The sequence below is a fragment of the Cryptomeria japonica genome, chromosome 4, assembly GCF_030272615.1.
Source record: "Cryptomeria japonica chromosome 4, Sugi_1.0, whole genome shotgun sequence".
NCBI lineage: Eukaryota > Viridiplantae > Streptophyta > Pinopsida > Cupressales > Cupressaceae > Cryptomeria > Cryptomeria japonica.
Genome location: NC_081408.1, coordinates 579,578,792 through 579,604,351, shown reverse-complemented (window position 1 = coordinate 579,604,351; position 25,560 = coordinate 579,578,792).

Below are 25,560 nucleotides of genomic sequence, written 5' to 3'. Positions count from 1 at the left end.
GCGTCGTCTTAGAGCTCAGGCAACTGCTTTTCAAACTTTGCAATCCCCAAAAACACCTTCAACAAGCATTATTCCATTTTCTCCTCAGCCGATGATTGAGCCGAAATCTCCTAAACATAAGATGCATGATGGCCTTGATCCTGTGCGAGTTAAAGATCCTATTTTTATAAATCTTGATGATGATATAGATGAAAATGTTATTCATGATGAAAATGCTACTTCTCCTGTTCATTCTGATAGTGAATATGAACTTGTTGATATTGATAACCATTTATCTAATGAATTTTCTAAAGCACTTATCCTAGCTCCTAGACAAGAACACCGTGGCTTGGGATATGAACATAGCCCTTGTTTGGATCTTGTGATAGCTCCATCTGCTGTGTTGGATGTTCCTCCTCTAGCGTGTTCCCTACCTTCCCAAAACATTGATCAGCAAGATCGGGGGGTAGATGACATGCTAGACTAGTTTCATTAGCATAGCAGATTCTCTCCCCCTCTCTTTTGTTACTTCTTCTATGTGTTATTCTCATTCTTCTATTTGTTGTCCTTAGTGTTGTCTACTTGAGGACGATGCAAAGCATTGAGATCTCTTGATCTCTCTCATGTTGACTCAAAAGACACATGTGTTCCCTTCCTTGATTGGGGAATGAAGAACAATTATGCATACATACATATGATATACATGAATTATCATACAGCATACTGACCCCGAGGAAAGCGAAGTCACCTTGTGCTTTGTGTTTTGTGTCTTGGGCTTATCTCACACTTGGGGGCTAAATCCTTGTGATAATGTGCTCCTTTCTCATTTCTTATATGTATCACTACCTTAAAGCAATCACCCCCGGTGAGGCATGTGCGATCGCTTTAACGTAGGGGGGCATACATCCCGTTCATATCTTTTCAAGATACTTGAAAATTTCTTGACAAATTTAGCTTTGCCTTGAAATTTTTTGATATCTTTCTTGCATGACTCATAGTGAGGGAACCTTACTACTGACAGTCATGGTTCTCCCTCGTGATCTTCCCTTTTACTTTGTCAATCGAAGTCGTAAGATCCTTAGTCCACTGGGGGCTTGGTGTATCTTGCCTCCTTGACGTGGTGAAATTTTTTCAATGTTGTTTCCTTGTACTTTACCGGAAGTATGAGCGTACGCTTATACTCCCGCTAAAGTGGGGGCTAAATGTAGCGTCCTAAAATTGTGACACTTGCAATTTCGACTGCATTTGGGTCTTCACGATGGCGACGCAACACGCAACCTGAATGGAGACCCCGAAACCTGATTACGACAACAAAAACTGCATTTTCTTGCACCTTGGCCTGAACCTCCTTTGCACCCTGTTGTCCCGGGAGGTGGGACCAGAGCGCCCAGTGCCCTGGTCCCCCAGGACCATGGCGCCCAGCGCCCTGGTCCCTGGCCTTATTTTGGGCCCGGTCTCCTATGGGGCTTCGGGTCCTTTTGTTTGCAAATTGGAAATTATCATTTCTTGGTCGGCCTAAGGTCGGGAAAATCAGTCTATCAACCCTAATTGGCAAGTATATAAACTACTTTTCCTCTCCCATTTTGGGGGTCGAAAAGGAAGAAGGACATATGTGTACAAGCGTGGAAACTATACTCAAGCATTCAAGCATTCAAGCATTCCTTCAAGTAATTGATCATTTCAAGTCTCCATTCAAGGCTAAGTGTTGCATTCAAGACAAGGATTCAACCATTGAAGAGGAGATCACATACTACAACATACAAACATACAACATACAACAACATCTATACCTTCTCATATAAGGATACAAACATCCTTACAACAAGGTATTAGTACTTGTTTTACATTACATTTACAACATTTCTCATTTCTTGGTTAATTCCAAAACCGGGGTTTGACCTAAGGGCAAACCCCTAATCCCTAACCCCCCAATCATCTTCACTTTTCTGTGTGTAGGTTGCAGGTACGCGGCTGAAATTGAAGATCTGGAATCCTTGTGCAGAGACTAACAGATCCCCCTTCGTTTCGCGGATTTTTCGGAGGACCGTGTGCACACCGGGCGCCATCGTCCCGTCAACTTTTGCTCAAATTTGCAGGATAGCGCCATCTCGACATTTTACTGCTAATTCCAGGTCCGCAGCTTCATCCTATATCCCTATCTCAGTTTATAAGCAAATCTTTCTCACTTTCTATGCATGCCTAGCTTGATTCTTCTATCAACATTCTTTACAAAAGAGGGTAGCCTTGCTTTCTTAACCCTTGAAACTCATTTAGCATCCAATCTTGCATTGTGTGGGATTGGATCTTGTGGGTTTCAACCCCTCTTTTGAATGTAAAGTCTCCCAAGTGAAAACCATCAACCCTAGTGACTCTCCCTTCTCTCTCCTCGGAGTTGGGGAGGGGAAAACGACTAGGGTTCGATTATTTTCCGCTTTACAGTTAGGTAGTGCAATCTCAGGATACCCTCGAAGGGAAGTATGCAGACTTTTAATTAGAGTTTGATGGACTACTATTCCATAGAGGGTGCATCTATGTACCTTCCTCCAGAGGATTGTGTGAATTCATTATGTTGGAGGCTCATAGAGCTCCTTATGCGGTGCATCCTGGAGTTAAGAAGATGCATGCATATTTGAGACAGTTATATCATTGGCCAGGTATGCGGAAATTCATTGTTGTACTAGTTGCCTGATGCCTTGAGTGGCAGAGATTCAAGGTGGAGCACCACCATCCAAGTGGGTTGCTATAGCCTCATGCGATAACAGAGTGGAAGTGGGATACTATATCGATGGACTTTGTCATTGGTCTTCCTATGTCATCATGTCATCATGATGCCATCATGGTGACAATTGACAAGTTGACCAAAGTGGCCCACTTCTCACCAGTTCAGACTACCTTCATAGCACTAGCAGTGGCACAAGTATTCCTGTGGGATATTTTCAGACTTCATGGCATTCCATGCAAGATTATCTCAGAGAAAGATTCCCTGTGCACTTCTTTATTTTGGAAGGCGTTATAGGAAGCAATGGGTACCAGACTCAACTTCTAAACAACCTATCATTCAGAAACGGATGGATAGACGGAGAGGGTAAACTAGGTGTTAGAAGACATGCTTTGTATGTACGTCATGGATCATCAGACTAGATGGGAAGAGTACCTTCCTTTGGTAGATTTTGCCTATAATAATGGGTATCACACTTCTTTGGGGATGCCACCTTTTTTAGGCTTTGTATGACAGACCTTTCAAGACACCTTTGAGTTGGGACCGCATTGAGAATAGAGTAACCATCGGTCCTGAGATAGTTCATGATATGGAGGAGTAGGTGGATTTGATTAGACAGTGCCTTAGAGAGGCACATGATAGGTAGAAGAAGTATGCAGATGCGAAGAGGATAGACCGTAACTTCATGGTTGGCGACAGAGTCTTCTTGAGAGTGTGACTGCATAAGAGTCCAATCTGTTATGGAAAAGGTTCTAAGATCACACCTCACTTTGTTGGACCATTTGAGATCCTTGAGACGATAGGACCAGTTGCATATCGTCTAGCTTTGCCACCTAGCCTGTCATGCATCAACGATCTATTTCATGTATCAGTTCTAAGGAAGTACATTTATGATGAGTCTCATATTCTGGATTGGGATGTCTTGTAGGTGGAGTCGGATGGGCAGCTAGCTTTGGAGCTCATCCACATTTTGGCTCATCAGGCATTGTCTTTTTGAGGTCGAGAGCTAGACCAGGTTAAGTTCCAGTGGGATTGTTATGATGAGGTTACGACATCATGTGAGGATGCAGCACAGATGAGATCTCAGTACCCCCATCATTTTGATGAACTCTAGGAGGAAGTTCATGCCTAGAGGGGGAGGGTGTGAGGCCCTACCCCGAGCCATCATAGAATTTTAGTTATTTTCATGTTGGATCTACTATTGATACTATATTTTCATGCATTATGGACATAGATTTTATATGATTCGGTGTTTGGATAATATTGATATGATTATGTCATTTACTTTGATTTACAGTACTTTATTATGATGCTAGAAATTATGGATGCATGCTCTATAAATGATTTAATTCCATGGTGATTATGATGATGCCATTTAGTAGATTATTTTATGTGGATGTTATTAGATAATTTGAAACTTGATTATTATAATTGAAATTGTATGCAATGTCTGAATTGTATTCTTTTCATATGAAAATATTATATGTGATTTTTGGAATTACTAATGTGCAAAGTGAGATGTGCAAGAAAATTATTCCATGTGACCATGAAAACTATTCGGAGAATCAAGCCTAAACCTATGTGCATTTGTGAAGCCAAGGGTTGTCTATTTGGAGAGACAACACCTCATTTGCAAATGTGTTTTAATTTGTAAATGTTTATGCTTGGATGTGTGTTTAATTTGAACATTGTTTAATTCATTTATTTCCAAAAAGGGAAATTGCCATGTGTATTTTAGTGACGTGTATTTTTTGTGGTGTCACTTGACACGTGTTGTAAAGTGAGTTGGAACTGACATGTGCCTTGGAAGGAATTTGTTTTACCAATGCATTTTTAAATTATCCTAGTACGGTCCCAAAAAAATCTTGGATAGGGAGCCATTAGAAAGGTCAACTTGGGGTTGACCTGTAGGTAAACTTTGGGTGAGTTTCTAGAGGGTTAAACTAACTCCTAGGGTCAAGTTAGTGGTATTTTTAGTGGGCCATATGATGTACTTATGGATGAAGGCCAAATTTATCTATGTGTCCACTCCTTAGGGACTATTTAGTCACCCCAAAGTTGAGCTTTCCAAGATGGCCGAATTTCAACTTTTGAGGATCCTACCTAGGTTAGACAACCTTCCTCATAAGTGTTATTGTCCTTCCCCATTCCTTTTACCTTTTTGAGGTGCCTTGGCTAGAGAGCTTGTAAGGTGTTGGTAAGACCAACCTATGAACATCCCTCACCCTTCCCAAGAGGATTGGAAAGACTGAGGAGTGTCTTCTTAGGGAATGGTTTGGGAGGGACAAGTTTGATCACCCACTCTCTATTTTTGGAGACATAGATTTTCTTGAGAAATTGGTCTTGGATTTGGAAGTTTTTGGCTACGTCTTGTGAAGAAAAAGTTAGTGGATTGGGCAGTTCTCCTACAACTTATATTCATCCTTTGGGCAGATTTAAGGTTGGTTGGTTTACTATCTCATGTATGTTGCTTTGTATTTGTAAAGATTGTTTGTTGTAGTTGTTTTTCCATTGTTGATTTCCTAGTATGTTTAGGAAGATGTTGAGTTCTTCCCTATGTGTTTGTGTTATTGAGTTTTTATGATATTGTTTTGGGTGTTCAAGGCAAAACTCACCCTTGGGAGGGTAGAGTGGCCTTGGAGTGAAGGTTTGTTTGACTGCTTAAGAGTGTAGAGGCTCTCTTTGGAAGAGAGTTATACACAAGGGATTATGGGACCCTTGTTGCATAGTGTTGGTTTATGCAATGGGGGTCATGAGGGGAGTTTGATGGCTTGTATGCCTTGGGGGACATAAGGATTTGTTGGGACAAGTTTGGAACTTGTGGATGTGCTTCTTGGTAGCCTTTCTATGGCATTATGTTCTCCCACTCGCAGAATTTTCCTTTAGGTATTTGATCCACCTTCACCCCACTTGAAAAGTCACATAAGTGATGTTGTCTATCCTTGGGTTGGGAGTGTTAATATTGTGAGTTTTATTTCTTGTATATGTATTGATTGTATGTATCTCTTTTAGCCATGGTTCTCCTAGCTTGGGGGTGGCTTCTTGTAAGCCTAGGCTGGGAGGTGAGCCTCCATGGTCACAACCTATAACTTTTATTTGCAGGTTTGCTTGGGAAGAGATTGCAAAGGAAGCTTCAAACTAATGAATCAATGATGAACAACTAGTATCAAACTGGTTCTGAGAGGGGGGGTGAATTAGTGCTGATAAAAACACTTTTCCTTGAACCGGTTAGACTGAGAACCCTGCACTTTGACTGGCAAGAAATAACACCGGTCTCAACCAGATTACTACCAGTTAAGCATAGTGAAAGACATAAACCGATAACTCAGCTTTCCACACAATCTAACATCTTATTTCCACTTCACCCATATGCATACGCTAGTAATACTTCAACTGAAATGTAAAGACTTACTGGTTCAACATGCTTTACCACTTAACAGAGAATAACAAAGCATCACATGAAAAGCATCACACATAACACACATATTTTTCATGTGGAAACCCAACTTGGAAAAACCATGGTGGGGATGCATACCCACAAGTTCTTCTTTAAACCCTTTTGAAGTTCTCTTTGTTAGGAGCCTAGTCCGGTTAAAGACTTTACAATAGGTTCTGTTAGGAACCGATCCTACTAGGGATCACCTGGTTAAGGGATGGCTAACATACCCGGTTAAGGGTTAAACCTTGTTAAAGGTTACCTTGTTAGAGGATTTTAAGAACTCAATGATTTTGAGTCACCCTGTTAAAGGATTTACAACAAGTTGGTTAAAGCTACCCTATTAAGGGATTTTCCAACTATTTAAGTGGTTAGAGGTCAATAGGTATTACAATGAGCTGGTAATAGCACTCAATGCCAATGCAGATCCACTTTATTTCCTTCCTTCTGCACTCACACTCTGCAGGTATCTATTCTCTTATCTAGTCTAGCAAGAATCACATATCTTTGCACTTAGATACACACACAACATTTACCAACAACCTCCACATGAAAAACAACATCAACCTTATAGGAAATAGGTAGGTCGGTAGCATAAACCCTAAACCCTAAACATTTAGGTTAAGCAATTTAGTCAGTTCAATGCTGACCATTGATCATATTGCATTGATTACAATAGTCTTGAATAGTTCTCAAGACGTTCTCCATCGTTCGATCTTCACCACTTCTTGGAGGCTAATAACCCATCATGCATTCTCCACCATTTACAAAGACTTCACACATTCTCAAGGTAGATAGGATCAATCTCCTTCATGCAAGGTCCTTCACCCACACAAGGCTAACGTGGCAACACAATCTGTTCTTCATTACAATGCTAACATATCACACAATGTCATCGGTTGAATCACATTGGGATAGAACACTTCAATCAAAAACCCTGAAGCTAAGACTACCAACCGGTAGTCATACCATATGAAACCTTGATACAAAAAATTCCATATACCGGTTCACATTCCAACATACTAGTCCACTTGGACAAACATACCGCTTCACTTTTTCACATATACCAGTTCATATTTCAACATACCGGTTCACTTGGACAGCCATACCGCTTCACTTTTTCACATATACCTGTTCTCTTGCAAGTGCTTACTTCAATATACCAGTCCACTCTTCATCATAATGATATCAATGACAATATACAATATCATCATATCAAAATACTCTACACATATGCCAACAATATCCCCCTTTGGCATTGATGACAATATACTGAGATATCTCTGAGCATCACATCTTCTCCCCCAATACTGCAGAGATCTTCTCCACTTCACATCTTCTCCCCCTTTGACAAAAATTCCAAAGTGAAGGTATAAACATCTATGTTCTACTTTGTTTCTCCCCCTAAGGAGTAGTATCCTTCAACATACCAATCCACTGAGAAATATATCAATGTAAGTCTTGACTGATGTGAAGCAAACACCTTTAGTTCACCTCTTTAAGGGGCAGCACCCCTAATTCACCTCTCAAATAGGTAAAGGTAGCCTTCGGTAGAGGCTTGGTGAATATGTCTGCTAACTGCTCCTTACTGGAAACATGTTCCAGTACAAAAGCTTTGTTCTGAACCTTTTCCCTTAAGAAATGATATTTAAGCTCAAAGTGCTTGGTTCTAGAATGTAAAACCGGATTCTTGGAGATGTTAATCGCACTTATGTTGTCACAAAATCTACTTGTTAGGTCCGACTTGGAAAGCTAATGTACTAAGAGGGGAGGGGTGAATCAATACTTCAAAAATTTTCTTGAAAAATAATTTTACTGATAAACACAAACTAAGTATAGCTAATCTCATAAATATATAAAACTAAAACATAATCATAAAAATAACATACATCAAAATTTCACTCCATAACTCAAAGATTTCTGGTCATGCAGAAACTCTTGGTTAGAGAGAAACACTACGGTGGGGATGGCAGCCACAACTTCACTACTACAATAATCAAGATTGCTCGGTTAGAGCTACATGTTTAGCTATTTCTGATAGCTTACCCTGTTAGGAGTATAAAGATCTTTAGATCTACCTTGCTAAAGGATTTTACAAACACTTTTACCAAATGATGTACCTGGTTAAAGGCTTTACAATTTATAGACTTTATTAAAGTCTTTTACCCTATTAAAGGTTTCTAACACAACTTAAATAATTCAATCAAAATCTTTACAAAATATTTGCAACTTCACATCTAAAATGCAATAGCAGACTCTATGTGCTCAATATGAAATTACCTTGCTCATAGCATTCCTCGGTAATTGATAAATCAACTCGGTAACCACTTCTGTATACTCTATCCCTTAAACTATTCTCTGAAACCTTCTCGGTAACCTCAGAATATCTTTGTCAATCTTCTTTCTTAACTATATCATCACATCATGTCTTCTCTCATGATTTTCCATTTCCATCTCATATCCTCTTTTTTAGATACTCAAATCATTCTGTTTATATAGATCACTAAGATGATGATCTGTTCATGCTTCGATCATACAAACATGTTTTATTGAATGAATAAACATAGAAATTATTTCATTGGATATTCTTCCTCAAAATCATACAAAATCTTTAAATACAATTTCCTATGTAATAACAGTTTCATCTTCTTGAATCTTGTAACACGTTTCACATGTGTGTCCAGGTTCATTGAATCTGGTAACATGTTTCCACTCAGTTCATATTAACTTGGTATACCTTCTTTACTACTCGGTAGACATATGAACTTTACTCAGTAGACAACTTGGTGTGTCTCATCTCAGTGACTAGTCTCTCTTTTGTAACCGACACCAATAGCCTTAGTAATTACCGACTGGACTTTTCGGTAGTATTAACCGACTAGAGTATATAGGATGAATTTGGGCATAAAACTAATGACAACTTAGTAAATAGAAACAATCTCCCCTTTTGACATTAGTTTGGTATGTTTGACAAAACTCCTTTCAAAGTCATAACACAAAATCTATATACTTGAAAAATAAACTGAAATGAAAGTATATACATTGATCAAATACATACTCAAATGCATACTCCCTTATCAATGTTATATACATAACTTGATGTTCCATACTCTATATTTCATGCTTCTGATGATCCAAGCTCCCCCTGTCAATTTCAGTTGTACACTCGGTATAGATTATAAACTCTATACACTCAGATACTCAGTACACTGCCCCCTTTTGACAAACATCAAAACTAGTTACCATTTGGTGGGGGCAACTGATCAAAAATAGATTTATAATTTCTATGAGCATCTATAAGAGTGTTGGTAAGTGCATCCTTAACACTTTCCATTAGTGTCTTCTGAGCTATAATATCAGCTAATAGTGTGATCAAACCATCTAAAGTGTTTCCCTCTACTTGAGTGGACAAATGGGTAGCTCAGTTGATCTTCTCTTGAACTGATGACAAATGGGGCATAAATAATGTTTGAAGAGTCATGATATCCATCCTTATTTTATTCTCTTCATTCCAAAGTTCTAACTGTTGAGCCATAAGAGTTTGTAGCTTTGTATAAAAAATCTGAATAGAATTTGGCTTGGTAGTCAATTTACTTGAGAGATCGGTAATCTCTTTTTCAATGACTTCAGTCTTACTCTTGATATCTTTGGTAACGAATGAGAATGTACATAACTTTTGGAATAAATAAATGATATGCTTGAGTTGAGGAGACAAATCACCAATGATTTCAATAAGCTTTGTTTTACCTATAGCAATTGCTTTTTGCACTTCTTCAATCATCTTGGCAGTTAGCGCTTTATCTTTCAATTTGCTAAGGTAATCTGATGCTTCTACTCCTAATGCCTCCAATTGAGTGAGTAGTTCATCCAATTGCATATGGATGGCAGTATCTTTATTTATGGTAGCTTCAGGTATGATGTTTGTCAATTTGCTATCTTCCATGCAAAAGGTCTTCAACACCACTTTGACATATTTGGACTGAGTGATAAAGATTCCATCCTTCATCTCATCAGCAAACTCATGACTCATCTTGTCATCACCACCAAAGATAATGTCATCAACAAATACCTCATAGATCAGGATCTGATCTCCTTTAGACTTCAAGTAGATATTGCTATCTTCACAAGATGGGAATGTAGGTGCTCATACCATGCCCTGGGTGCTTTCTTTAGACCATATAAGGCTTTATGTAGCCTACATACCATGTCATTGTCTTCAGATAGGGAAAACCCATCTGGTTGCTCAATATACACGTCCTCTTCAAGTACACCATTTAGGAATGCAGATTTTACATCCATTTGATATACTTTGAAGCCTTTAAAAGCTGCATATGCAAGAAGTATACGAACTCCTTCCAATCTGGCTACAGGAGCAAAGGTTTCTCCATAGTCTTCTCCTTCTTCTTGACCATATCCTTTGCACACCAATTTGGCTTTGTTCCTAATCACTGTGCCATCCTCATTCAGCTTGTTTCTGAACACCCATTTGGTGCCAATGACATTTTTATGCTCTAGTCTGGGTACCAAGGACCATGTACCATTTTTCTCTGTCTGGTCAAGTTCCTCTTCCATTTCCTTGATCTAGTCTTCATCTTTATGAGCCTCTTTGAATGATTTAGGCTCAAATTCAGAGATCATACATGAGTTTTCTCTGATATTTCTTCTTGTAAGGATTCCTACATCCTTATCTCCTATGATCTGCTTAGGATCATGATTCAGCTTGACATACCAAGGAATGGTCTTGACTGGTTCTTCTTGCTTTTCCTCATCATCCTCATCTTCATCAGTATCAGCATTCATCAGTTCAGGAACACTGTTACTGGTACTTGGTTGACTGACAATCGGTTCCCAAAAAGTTGCAACCAGTTCATTTACAGCTTGCTCACTACCAGTTTCCTTAGTTTTCTCAGAGGATTCATCAACTCTTACATTGATACTTTCCATAATTCTCTGAGTCCTATTGTTGTAACACTTGAGAGCTTTACTCTTGGTAGAATATCCAAGGAATATTCCCTCATCGCATTTAGCTTCAAATTTGCCCTGATGTTCACTCCTCTTGATATAACATTTGCTACCAAATACCCTAAAGTAGCTAACCATAGGTGTATTACTAGTCCAATACTTATAAGGAGTTTTGTCCTTAACTTTCTTGATGAGTACCCAGTTCATTGTGTAGACTGCAGCACTCACTGCTTCTCTCCAAAAGGTGTGAGCTACCTTTCCTTGAATCAACATGGTTCTAGCTGCTTCAACCATAGTATAGTTATTCCTCTCTGGTAGGCCATTCTACTATGGAGTCTGGGAGGTAGACAGTTGTCTCTTGATGCCAAATTCTTCACAATACTTGTTGAATTCACCGAAAGTGAATTCCCCTCCTTGATCAGTTCTCAGACACTTGATCATTTTACCGCTTTCCTTCTCCACTAATGCTCTAAAAGTTTTAAACTTTACAAAGGCTTCAGACTTGTCTTTCAAGAATGTGACCCACATCATTCTTGAGCAGTCATCAGTGAGAATCATGAAGTACCTATCACCCTGCACACTCCTAGTTTTCATAGGACCACACAAATCAATATGCACATGATCAAGCAAGTTGTCAGCAGTGAAAGATTTACCTTTAAAGGTTGAGGAAGACATTTTCCCCAATTGACATTCTCTACACAAGTTATTATCCGGTTTGCTTAGCATCGGCAATCCTCTAACTGCCTTGATCTTACTGGCCTTTACAATGTTATCAAAATTTACATGGCAGAGTCTCCTATGCCATATCTAGCTATCATCAAATTTGGCCATAAGACATGTGCTTATATATGCATTCAGCTAAAATAGATTACCTTTGGTCTGCACGTCGGTGGCCACCAATTCACCATCTTTTCCATTGATTCTGCAAACACCATTCTTGAATTCCAGAGTGAGGCCACTGTCATTCAGCTGGGCAATACTCAGAAGGTTGTGTCTGAGACCATCAACCCAGTACACATTCTCAACACTACTCTTTCCATTCAAAGAGATGGACCCTCTGCCTTTGACCATGCATGGGGCATCATTTCCAAAGAGAACCACACCACCATCATACTCCTCCAAGGATAGAAAATTGCTCCAGTCACGAGTCATATGGTGAGAAAAGCCTCTGTCAATGATCCACTCATTGGAATTATCAAACTAGGAGATAAGAACCTTCTTGTCTGACACATCTTCTTTGACAGCAACAAACACTATCTTCATTTTCTTCATCCTCTGATTCCTTATCTGTGACACCTTCATCAACTGCCACAAAATAGTTTCTCTGGTTTCCTCCTTGGAATTTCTTGAACCTTTCCGATTTATCCTTGATATTGCCATTAGGACAGTTTATAGCAATATGTCCTATCCAATTACAAGAAAAGCATTTCAAAGGTAGCTTACCTTTGTATTTACTGGTTCCTTTAGGAAGCTTCCTGGCAAGTAGAGCTTCAAATTCCATCAGAAACTCCTCATCATCCATTACTTTGCTCTGTCTTGGTTCACCACTAGTGCTTGCTTCTTTTCCTTTCCTGGATAGTAAACCAGAAGCTCTGAAAGTTGATTCAGTCTTTTGAACACTGCCATCAAAACTATTTAGCTCATAGGCTGTCAAATTTGCTATGATGGAGTCCAAGGATACCTTAGTCTTGTCTATTGATCTCAGCTCCTGAATAGTAGCAACCCTTATTACATAGACCGACAATAGGGATCTCAGGACTTTGCTTACCATAGTGGAGTCTTCTATTTTACCACCTGCACTCTTAATTTCTCCAACAACTATTTTGATTCTTATTCCATACTGTTGAATGGTCTCACCTTCAACCATCCACATATCTTCAAACTTCCCTTTCAGGATTTCTTCCTTAGACTGTTTTACATGTTCATCACCACCATAGATATTTTCAAGAGCATCCCATACCTCTTTGGGATTTAACTTGTTCTGAACATCAATAAACTCAATGTGAGATAGACTACTAATGAGAGCTTCCATGACTTGCCCATTTTCTTGTATCTCTCTCTTTTGGTCATCGGTGAGAGTACTAGTAGGGACAACATAGATGTTCTCAACATAACTCCAGTGTTGAGCACCCATGCTTTTGATGAATATCTTCATCCTATCTTTCCATATACCAAAATTTTCCCTGTTAAACTTTGGACCTTCCCTCTTCATCATTTGTCTGGGATCTTTACCTCAAGCGGTTAAGCTTATAACACAGAGGACCTGGAGGATGCTCTGATACCAATTGATAACTCAATTATGAATGAATAGTACCAAACCAATACTGAGAGGGGGGGTGAATCAGTATAGACAAAATATAGACCTAAACCGATTTAGCAGCAATTGCTCCAAATGACTGGCAAACAGTGACACCGGTTTGAAACAGAGTGCAATCGGTAAAACTTAGAACAACTAAAACAATCATAAACTGGTTACTCACTGAGTTTTCCACTAAACTCAAAACTACGCTACCATTTCACCCTTATGCATGAACAGGTAATCTATCATCATATCTTCACAATAGCTAGTTCAACATGTTTTATTAACAGGCATAAAACACAGAACCATCATATGCTTAACAGGCAATAACAAAGCATCATAAGATAAAAGCATCACATATGACACACATATTTTTCATGTGGAAACCCAAGTGGGAAAAACCATGGTGGGGATGAATACCCACAAGCTTGTTGTTGAACTCTTTGGAAGTCCGCTCTGTTAGAAGCCTTGTCCAGTTAAAGACATTACAAAAGGTTCTTCTAGGAACTGATCCTATTAGAGATCACCCGGTTAAGGGTTAAACCCTGTTAAGGGTACCTTGTTAGAGGATTTCAAGAACTCAATAGCTAAAGGATTTCCAAAGCTCTCTAGCTTTCCAGATCTCAATAACTTTGAGTTACCTTGTTAAGGGATTTACAACAAGCCAGTTAAGGCTACCCTGTTAGGGGATTTTCCAACTGTTGAGGTGGTTAGAGATTAACAGGTATTACAATGATCTGGTAACAACACTTAATGCCAATGTAGATCCGCTTAAGCTCCTCTTCACCTTCTGCACTTACACTCTACAGGTATCACTTCTCTCCTCTGGTCTGGCAAGGATCTTGTATCCCTTCTCTTGGATACTCACACACAACTTTTGCCAACAACCTCTGAAAGAACCACAACATCGACCTTATAGGACAGCAGACAGGTTGGTAGCATAAACCCTAAACCCTAGACCTGTTAGGTTAAGGAATTCAAACAGTTCAATCCTGACCATTGATCATACTGTATTAAATGCAGCAGATCTTGAATAAATCTCAAGACATTCTCCATCGTTCATTATCCACCAATTTCATGGTGGCTGATGATCCATCCTGCATTTTCACCATTTACAAACTTGGCACATTCCCAAGGTAGATAGGGATAGTCTTCTTCATGCAAGATCCTTCATGCGCACAAGGCTGATGTGGCAACATGATCTGTTCTTTGTTATACTGCTTACTCATTACACAAAGATCATCGGTTGAGCCATATAGGCTTGAAGCACTTCAACCAGAAACCCTAAAGTTGAGTCTACCAACCGGTAGTCATACAACGCTTCCATGTGCCAGTTCCCATAACGATATGCCAGTTCACCTTGAACAAGAACACTGCTTCACTTTGGCACAAATGCCTGTTCACAGTGTTATATCGGTTCTCACATATGCCAGTTCATACCTCTTCAACATATTGACATTAATGACAACATACAATGTCATTATGTCCACATATCGGTTCACATAATGCCAACACGGTGTAATTCCCAAATGATGTTACCGACTGATGGAATGAATTTCTGAAAATATAAGAACATACACACTAAGAGTGACCCAAACTTTAGTGTGTTAGCAGTATTATTCTTCTTTGGTTTCCTTATTGTATTGAGATTTTCAAAAAGATTCTTCGATAACACTTCACATAAATCAATTTTTATACCCTTTTAAACAATTTTATAAGCCAAATCTACAGTTGCACACGGTACATTGTTTTCTCTTGTAGACTAGAAGAAACAATAACCAATAACTCTAATAGCAAAATTGAGTTCTGCATCAGTCACATTGTTCAACTTAAGTCCTCTGCAATCAGACTCAACTCCTGTTAATGTTATCAATTCCTTCTGTGGAATCATCTTCTGTGCTTGGGCATGGTCAAATATAGGGTATCCAGTTATTATGTGAATAATCTCCTTGGTGATCTTAAAAGGTTGACCCTCTAACCACATAAAATCGTCATGCACTCGACTCAAGACAAATTTGATCCATTGGGGTTTGAAGACTCGAGGATAGGTTAGGGCTTCGATCAATCCCTTAATTTTGATATGCTCAAACTTGCTATCTAGTATTCCATCGGTGCACAATTCATCATACATATCCTTAATCTTAGTATGACTTAGCTCTTCAACACAGCACTTGGTATAAAATCTAACATCTTTGATCAATAGAACCCTATCTAGAATAAGAGAGAATGCAATTTTCTCATTGGGTTTGGATGCCACTTTGGGAGGTAAGGTGTATTTTAGTGTAGGCTTCTCAATGGTCTCTACTACAACGGGTTTTTGTATCTTGGGAGCCATTTCAAACTTGAAATTCTACTTATGAAATAGATTAGGGTTTCAAGTAACCAAAAAACACTTCCAAAATACTTAGCAAATATTCACAAATTGACTTTGATCAGTTAATTGCTAAAAATACAGTTTAGATTATGCTAAATACCTTGAATCCGCTCTTGGAAATGTTTAATTGTCGTTGATTCGCTTTGCTCTGCTCTTTGAAAACTGGTAAGTGAAAAATGACCGCACAAAGTACTTTAAATACTTCCTTTTGACCTTATCGGGCTTCATGCAGTTAGGTATAATAGGCATTAAATGCACTCGGTTCCACTAAACTGACTATCTCCCTTATAAGCTTTTACCGACTAGACAGGTCTAAAACTTTTATCGACTTCTCTGGTAATTCAAAAGACTAGATAATATTTCAAACTTGCTATTGCATCTTAGCTATGCAGATTTTGGAATTGTGTACATGATTAAATAGGAACTGTTAAGATCTAACCTTGTGAGAATGTAGTCCCTCCATACCTTTATTGATTAATTTGAAGTAGATGCACCTAACTCGGTAGGTAAGCTTCCTTCATTAGTTGACACATTTTCCTTCTTTTTCCAAAATTTCTATAATTTGCTTCTTATTTCCTTAGTATCTCCTCTGGGTTGATCTCTGCAGTCTTTAGCCAAGTGTCCAACTTTGTGATAATGAAAACATGTCATTTCAGGATTTCTCCATGATCTCCGATTGTACATTCCAAACCTTATCATATAGTTTGCACTTATGTGTCCATATCTTCCACAGCATTCACACCATATTCTTGTATTGTAATCCCATGGTTCTGAAGTATATTGTCGATTGAGATCTGTGTGAGTTTGATAGCTTCTAGTGTTTATTCGGTGTGGAGTCCACATATAGTTTTTTTGTTTAAACCAACATTTCTCGATATTGTGTCCATATCTATTGCAATTTTTGCAAAACCCCTTGAATTTTCCCTTTTGATAATTGTTAACAGACTTTGTCCTACATTGCTTAGATGTGTGACCACACTTATTACAATTATAACAATAACCTTCAATCCTAGTAACATTCGGTTGCTTACCATTTCTATTCCGACAAACATTGGCAGTATGTCCTTGTTTTCCATAGTGGTTACAAATAGGCTTCTTGTCCTTCATCTTATCTTTGTTTCTAGCCCTTTTTGATGATTCTCCTTTCTCGGTGGTGTTGATCCCTTTCTTGGTAGAGTTGTTTCCTTTATAATCGAGTCCTGCAAATTTGTTGGGTGATCTCATATTTAGTTGCTCATCCAACATTCTTGACGCTTCATAACTTTTCTTCAGTGTTTCTTTTGACTTATTTTCTGCTTCTAGTTCATCGATCAATCTTGATAATTCAAGTTTTAATGCTTGGTTCTCATTTTCTTTTAGAGTAGCTTCATGATGTGCATAATCCAATTGATCAGACATATTATGTTGAACTTCAGTCATCCTTGATATTTCATCATTCTTTTGAGACACCATTGCTTCTAGCTGTTGTTTTTCTTTTTCTATATTCCGCATGTCATCTTCAATTGTTCTCAATGCATCAAGATTTTCAGTCAACTGTGTGCTGAAATACTCATGTTCCCTTCTCATTGCTTTTAGTTGTTCATTCAGTGCTTTGTTCTTTTCTTTCAGTTCTGCAATCATTTCTTCAGATTCTTCTGATATGCTGTTCTCAGATGATGTCTCAATTTGTTCCACCAATTCTTGTGAGTCCTGTAAATCATCAGACAACCTTCTTCTGACTTTCAGTGATCTTTGCATTTGCTTCTACATATCTGCAATTACTTGATTAGCATGATCCAATTCTTCTTGAAGAATCACAATTCGGTGTGATTGTTTATAGCCTTCCATTGATAGGATCTTTCTCTTTAGGTTGTTAGTGCCTTTACCAAGAATTACGCTCTGATACCAATTGTTAGATCTGACTTGGAAAGCTAATGTACTGAGAGGGGAGGGGTGAATCAGTACTTCAAAAAATTTCTTGAAAAACAATTTTACTGATAAACACAAACAAAGTATAGTTGATCTCATAAATATACAAAACTGAAACATAATCATAGAAATAACATACATCAAAATTTCACTCCATAACTCAAAGATTTTGGGTCATGCAGAAACTCTTGGTTAGAGAGAAAAACTGCAGTGGGGATGGCAGCCACAACTTCACTACTGCAATAATCAAGACTGCTCGATTAGAGCTACATGTTTAGCTATTTCTGATAGCTTACCCTATTAGGAGTATAAAGATCTTTAGATCTACCTTGCTAAATGATTTTACAAACACTTTTACAAAATGTTGTACCTGGTTAAAGGCTTTACAATTTATAGAATTTATTAGTCTTTTACCCTGTTAAAGGTTTCTAAAACAACTTAAATAATTCAATCAAAATCTTTACAAAATATATGCAACTTCACATCTAAAATGTTGTAGCGGACTCTATGTGCTCAATATGAAATTACCTTGCTCATAGCATTCCCCGGTAATTGATAAATCAACTCGGTAACCACTTCTGTATACTCTATCCCTTAAACTGTTCTTTGAAACCTTCTCGGTAACCTCAGAATATCTCTGTCAATCTTCTTTCTTAACTATATGATCACGTCATTTCTTCTCTCATGATTTTCCATTTCCATCTCATATCCTCTTTTTTAGATACTCAAATCATTCTATTTATATAGATCTCTGAGAAGATGATCTGTTCATGCTTCAATCATACAAACATGTTTTATTGAATGAATAAACATAGAAATTATTTCATTGGATATTCTTCCTCAAAATCATACAAAATCTTTAAATGCAATTTCCTAAGTAATAATGGTTTCATCTTCTTGAATCTTGTAACATGTTTCACATGTGTGTCCAGGTTCATTGAACCTGGTAACATGTTTCCACTCGGTTCAGATTAACTTGGTATACCTTCTTTGCTGCTCGATAGACATATCAACTTTACTCAATAGATAGCTCGGTGTGTCTCATCTTGGTGACTAGTCCCTCTTCTGTAACCGACACTAATAACCTTAGTAATTACCGACTGGACATTTCGGTAGTATTAACCGACTAGAGTATATAGGATGACTTTGGGCATAAAACTAATGACAACTTAGTAAATAGCAACAATACTTACCGATTTAGATACAGGAACTTTGATGCCATTTAATACATGCTTCATCCAAATTGTCTGGGTGGAATTCATAAATGCTGCAACATACTTCGCTTCTGCTTTAGACTAAGAGATACAGCTCTACTTCTTACTCATCCATGAGACTAGTCTTCCACCAAGAAAGAATGCACCACCGGTTGCGCTCTTTCGGTTGTCCACATTACCAGCCTAGTTAGCATCTGTAAACACTTTCAGGTTGAAATCATTACTTTATGGATACCATAATCCATAGTCAATAGTTCCCTTTAGATATCTTAGAATCCGCTTGACTGCTACCAAGTGGGATTCTCTTGGGTTTTTCTGGAACCCTGCAGCAATGCCCACTGCATGTGCAATGTTCGGTCTTCTATGTACTACATAGTGCAATTTACCAATCATTGATCAGTATTCCTTCTCATTTACCAACCCTGAGTCATCCTCTTTGGATAATGTACAACCGATCACCATCGGTGTACCAACCAGTTTGTTGTCTTCCATGCCAAAGGTCTTCAACACCTCTTTGACATATTTGGACTGAGTGATAAAGAATCTATCTTTCATTTGTTGAATCTATAGTCCAATGAAGAACTTGATCTCCCCTATAAGTGGCATTTCAAACTCCTTTATCATCTCATCTGGAAAATCATGAATCATCTTGTCATCTCCTCCAAAGATTATGTCATCAACAAATACCTCACAGATCAAAATCTAATCTCCTTCTGACTTCAGGTAGATATTACTATCCTCACTTGTTCTCTCAAATCCAATCTTCACAAGATGGGAGTGCAAGCCTACACACCATGTCACTGTCTTCTGATAGGGAAAACCCATCTGGTTGCTCTATATACACCTCCTCTTCTAGTATTCCATTCAAGAATGCAGACTTTACATCCATTTGATATACTTTGAATCCCTTGAATGTTTAATATGCAAGAAGCATACGAACTCCTTCCAATCTGGCTACTGGAGAAAATATTTCTCCATAGTCTTCTCCTTCTTCTTGGGCATATCCTTTACACACCAATCTGGCTTTGTTTCTAACCACTGAGCCATCTTCATTCAACTTATTTCTAAAAACCCATTTGGTGCCAATGACATTTTTATGCTTCGGTCTGGGTACCAAAGACCATGTACCATTATTTTCTATCTAGTCAAGTTCCTCTTCCATTTCCTTGATCCAGTCTTCATCTTTATGTGCCTCTCTGAATGTCTTAGGCTCAAATTAAGAGATCATGCAAGAGTTTTCTCTAATCTTTCTTCTAGTAAGAATTCATGCATCCTTGTCTCCTATGATTTGCTTTGGATCATGATTCAACTTTACATACCTAGGAATGATCTTAGTTGTTTCCTCTTTCTTTTCTTTGTCATCCTCATCTTCATCAACATCAGCATTCACTGGTGTAGGAGAACTATTACTAGTGCTTGGTTGTTTTACAACCGGTTCCCAGAAGGTTACTGTTGGTTCATCTCCTACTTGCTCACTGTCAGTTTCCTCAGATTTCTCAGAGGTTTCATCAACTCTAACATTGATGATTTCAACAATTCTTTGAGTCCTATTGTTGAAACATTTGAGAGCTTTTCTCCTTTTGGAATACCCTAGGAATATTCCCTCATCACATTTAGCATCAAACTTGCTCTGATGTTCACTCCTCTTGATATAACATCTACTACCAAACACTTTGAAGTATCTTACCACTGGTGTCTTACCGGTCCAATACTCATAAGGTGTTTTATCCTTGCCCTTTTTGATGAGTACCTGGTTCATTGTGTAGACTGCAGTGCTCACCACTTCTCTCCAAAAGGTGTGAACAACCTTTCCTTCGATCAACATAGTTCTAGCTGCTTCAACCACGGTCCGATTGTTTCTTTCAGCTAGACCATTCTGTTGTGGAGTCTGGGGGGTAGATAGTTGCCTCTTGATGTCATTCTCTTCATAGTATTTGTTGAATTCACCAAAAGTGAATTCTCCTCCTTGATCAGTTCTTAAGCACTTAATCCTCTTACCACTTTCTTTTTCTACAAGTGCTCTAAAGACTTTGAACTTTCCAAAAGCTTTAGATTTGTCCTTCAAGAATGTGACCCACATCATTCTTAAGAAATCATCAATTAGAATCATAAAATACCTATCTCCCTGCACACTCCTAGTTTTCATAGGACCACACAAATCAGTATGCACAAGATCAAGTAAATTGTCTGTAGTGAAAGGTTTACCTTTGAAGGTTGAGGAAGACATTTTCCCCAATTGACACTCTCTACACAAAGGATTCTCTGGTTTTCTCAGCATAGGCAATCCTCTAACTGCCTTGATCTTACTGGCCTTCACAATATTATCAAAGTTTACATGGCAGAGTCTCCTATGCCATATCCATCTATCCTGAAACTTAGCCATTAGACATGTACTAACATTAGCATTTAGCTGAAATAGGTTACCTTTGGTCTACATACCGGTAGCCATTAGTTCACCATTCTTTCCTTTGATTTTACACACTCCATTTTTGAATTCCAGAGTGAGTCCATTATCATTCAGTTGATCAAAACTCAAAAGGTTGTGTCTGAGACCTTCTACCCAATACAAATTATCAGCACTGCTTCTTCCATTTAGAGAGATGGACCCTCTGCCTTTTACCATAAATGGTGCATCATTACCAAAATGAACCACACCACCATCATACTCTTCCAAAGATAGAAACTTACTCCCATCACCAGTCATATGGTGAGAACAACCACTATCAATAATCCACTCATTAGAATTATCAAAGCAGGAGACAAGAGCCTTCTTGTCTGACACATCTTCCTTGACTGCTACAAATACAATATCTTCATTTTCTTCATCTTCTGATTCCTCATCAGTGACACCTTCATCAACTACTACAAAATGGTTTCTCTAGTTTCCTCCTTTGAACTTCTTGAACCTCTATAGTTTATCCGTGTTGTCACGATTAGGGCAGTTTACAGCAATGTGTCCTATTTGGTTACAAGAAAAGCATTTCAAAGGAAGCTTACCTCTGTATTTACCGGTTCCCTTGGAAAGTCTCTTGGCAAGAAGAGCTTCAAACTCCATCAGGATCTCCTCATCATCCATTTCTCTACTTTGTCTTGGTTCACCACTGGTACTAGCTTCTTTGCCTTTTCTAGATGGTGCAGCAAATGCTCTGAAGGTTGGTTCAGTCTTCTGAATACTGCCATCATAATTATTTAGCTCATAAGTTGTTAACTTTGCAATGATGGAGTCTAGGGATACCTTTGTCTTGTCTACAAACCTCAACTCCTAAATAGCAGCAACCCTTATTGCATAGTCTAGTAATAAGGATCTCAAAACTTTGCTAATAACAATGGAATCCTCCATTTTACCACCTACACTCTTGATATCTCCAACAACAGTTTTGCTTCTTATTCCATATAGTTGAATGGTCTCTCCTTCAACCATCCGCATGTCTTCAAACTTTCCCCTAAGGCTTTCTTCCTTAGCTTGTTTCACATGCTCATCACCGACATAGATATTCTCAAGGGCATCCCATACTTTTTTGGGATTCTCTTTGTCCTGAACATCAATAAACTCAAAGCCAAATAAACTGCTAATTCAGGCTTCCATGACTTGCCCATTCTCCTGAATCTCTCTCTTTTGATAATTGGTGAGAGTATCGATAGGGATAACATAAGCATTCTCAACATAGCTCCATTGTTGAGCACCCATGCTTTTGATGTATATCTTTATTTTGTCCTTCCATATTTTAAAGTTGTCTTTGTTGAACTTTGAACCTTCCCTCTTCATGATTAGAGTACGATCTTTACCAAACCGGTACTAAGAGGGAGGGGCGGGTGAATCAGTATTGATAAAAACACTTTTCTTTGAACCGGTTAGACTGAGAACCCTACACTTTGATTGGAAAGAAATAACACCGGTCTAAACCAGATTACTACCGATTAAGCACAGTGAAAGACATAAACCGGTAACTCAACTTTCCACACAATCTAACATCTTATTTCCACTTCACCCATAAGCATATGCTAGTAATACTTCAACTGAAATGTAAAGACTTACTGGTTCAACATTCTTTACCACTTAACAGAGAATAACAAAGCATCACATGAAAAACATCACACATAACACACATATTTTTCATGTGGAAACCCAATTGGGAAAAACCACGATGGGGATGAATACCCACAAGCTGCTCTTTGAACCCTTTTGAAGTCTGCTCTATTAGGAGCCTAGTCCGGTTAAAGACTTTACAATAGGTTTTGTTAGGAACCAATCCTGCTAGGGATCACTCGGTTAAGGGATGGCTAACATACCTGGTTAAGGGTTAAACCTTGTTAAAGGTTACCTTGTTAGAGGATTTTAAGAACTCAATGATTTTGAGTCACCTTGTTAAAGGATTTACAGCAAGCTGGTTAAAGCTACCCTGTTAAGGGATTTTCTAACTGTTGAAGTGGTTAGAGGTCAATAGGTATTACAATGATCTAGTAACAACACTCAATGCCAATGCAAATCCACTTTAGTTCCTTCCTTCTGCACTCACACTTTGTAGGTATCTATTCTCTTATCTAGTCTGGCAAGAATCATGTATCTTTGTACTTAGATACACAAACAACATTTGCCAACAACCTCAACATGAAAAACAACATCGACCTTATAGGAAACAGATAGGTCAGTAGCATAAACCCTAAACCCTAGACATTTAGGTTAAGCAATTTAGTCGATTCAATCCTGACCATTGATCATATTGCATTGATTACAATAGTCTTGAACAGTTCTCAAGATGTTCTCCATCATTTTTTCTTCACCGCTTCTTGGATGCTGATAACCCATCACGCGTTCTCCATCATTTATAGAGACTTCGCACATTCCCGAGGTAGATAGGATCAATCTCCTTCATGCAAGGTCCTTCACCCACACAAGGCTATTGTGGCAACACAATTTGTTCTTCATTACAATGCTAACACATCACACAATGTCATCAGTTGAATCACATAGGCATAGAACACTTCAACCAGAAACCCTGAAGCTAAGACTACCAACCGGTAGTCATACCATATGAAACCTTGATACAAAACATTCCATATATTGGTTCACATTCCAACATACCGGTCCACTTGGACAAACATACTACTTCACTTTTTCACATATACTCGTTCACATTTCAACATACCGGTTCACTTGGATAGCCATACTGCTTCACTTTTTCACATATATCAGTTCTCTTGCAAGTGCTTACTTCAATATACCAGTTCAGTCTTCATCATATTGACATCAATGACAACATACAATATCATCATATCAACATACTCTGCACATATGCCAACAATCTCCCCCTTTGGCATTGATGACAATATACTGAGATATCTCTGAGCATCACATATTCTTCCCCAATACTCCAAAGATCTTCTCCGCTTCACATCTTCGCCCCCTTTGACAATAATTCCAAAGTGAAGGCATAAACATCTATGTTCTACTATGCTACTCCCCCTAAGGAGTAGCATCCTTCAACACACCAATCCACTGAAAAATATATCAATGTAAGTCCTGACTAATGTGAAGCAAACACCTTTAGTTCACCTCTTCAAGGGGAAGCACCCCTAATTCACCTCTCAAATACGTAAAGGTAGCCTTTGGTAGAGGCTTGGTGAATATGTCTGCTAACTGCTCCTTACTGGAAACATGTTCCAGTACAAATTCTTTGTTCTGAACCTTTTCCCTTAAGAAATGATATTTAAGCTCAAAGTGCTTGGTTCTAGAATGTAAAACCGGATTCTTGGAGATGTTAATCGCACTTGTATTGTCACAAAATATACTTGTTAGGTCCGACTTGGAAAGCTAATGTACTGAGAGGGGAGGGGTGAATCAGTTCTTCAAAAAATTTCTTGAAAAATAATTTTACTGATAAACACAAACTAAGTATAGCTAATCTCATAAATATATAAAACTGAAACATAATCATAGAAATAGCATACATCCAAATTTCACTCCATAACAACATTTCATGTCAACATACTCGGCACATATGCCAACAGAAATGAACCTATTTCTTATTGTATTTAGTTGCAGAAAAGAAAAAGAATATATTTGATAAGCCCTGATTTAGTAGAAATGAGAGGCTGGATTTAGTTATTTCCTATTTTTAGTTAAAGAAACTATGGTGTTGTAAACGTAACTATTGGATTAGTTTTAGCATGTAATAAAGATGTATTTTTATTTGAAGTATATATTCTTGCAAAGTGAAGAATGCATTGTTGAAGTTATTTCTTTAATGATATGTTTCTAGAAAAAGATTAAGCATGAAATTTATAGTTTGTTCTTATTGCTATTGAAAAAGAAATACAAATCTAAATGTTAGTAGAGTAGTCACTTGTAAATAAAAAGGATATATTTGCTTAAGTTCAAAACACAAAGGAAAAATAAATAGACATTTAGAGTGAATATTAATATTGCATCGCATCTCGTTGTTTATGGATTAAATAGATTTTTTTTTAAATAGTTAGTTGCTGCTGTTAATAAAAATATCACTGTCATATTTTTCACTATTTAAAAAAAAAAAATGTGTAGAGGAAAATAGTCTATTCTAGATATTGTTAATTCAAATCAAAAGAAAACATTATGTATTGAAAGGAAAGGAAATTTAATCTATTCTATTTTATTGAAAATAACCTATTGTAAGTAAATGGAAAATGCAG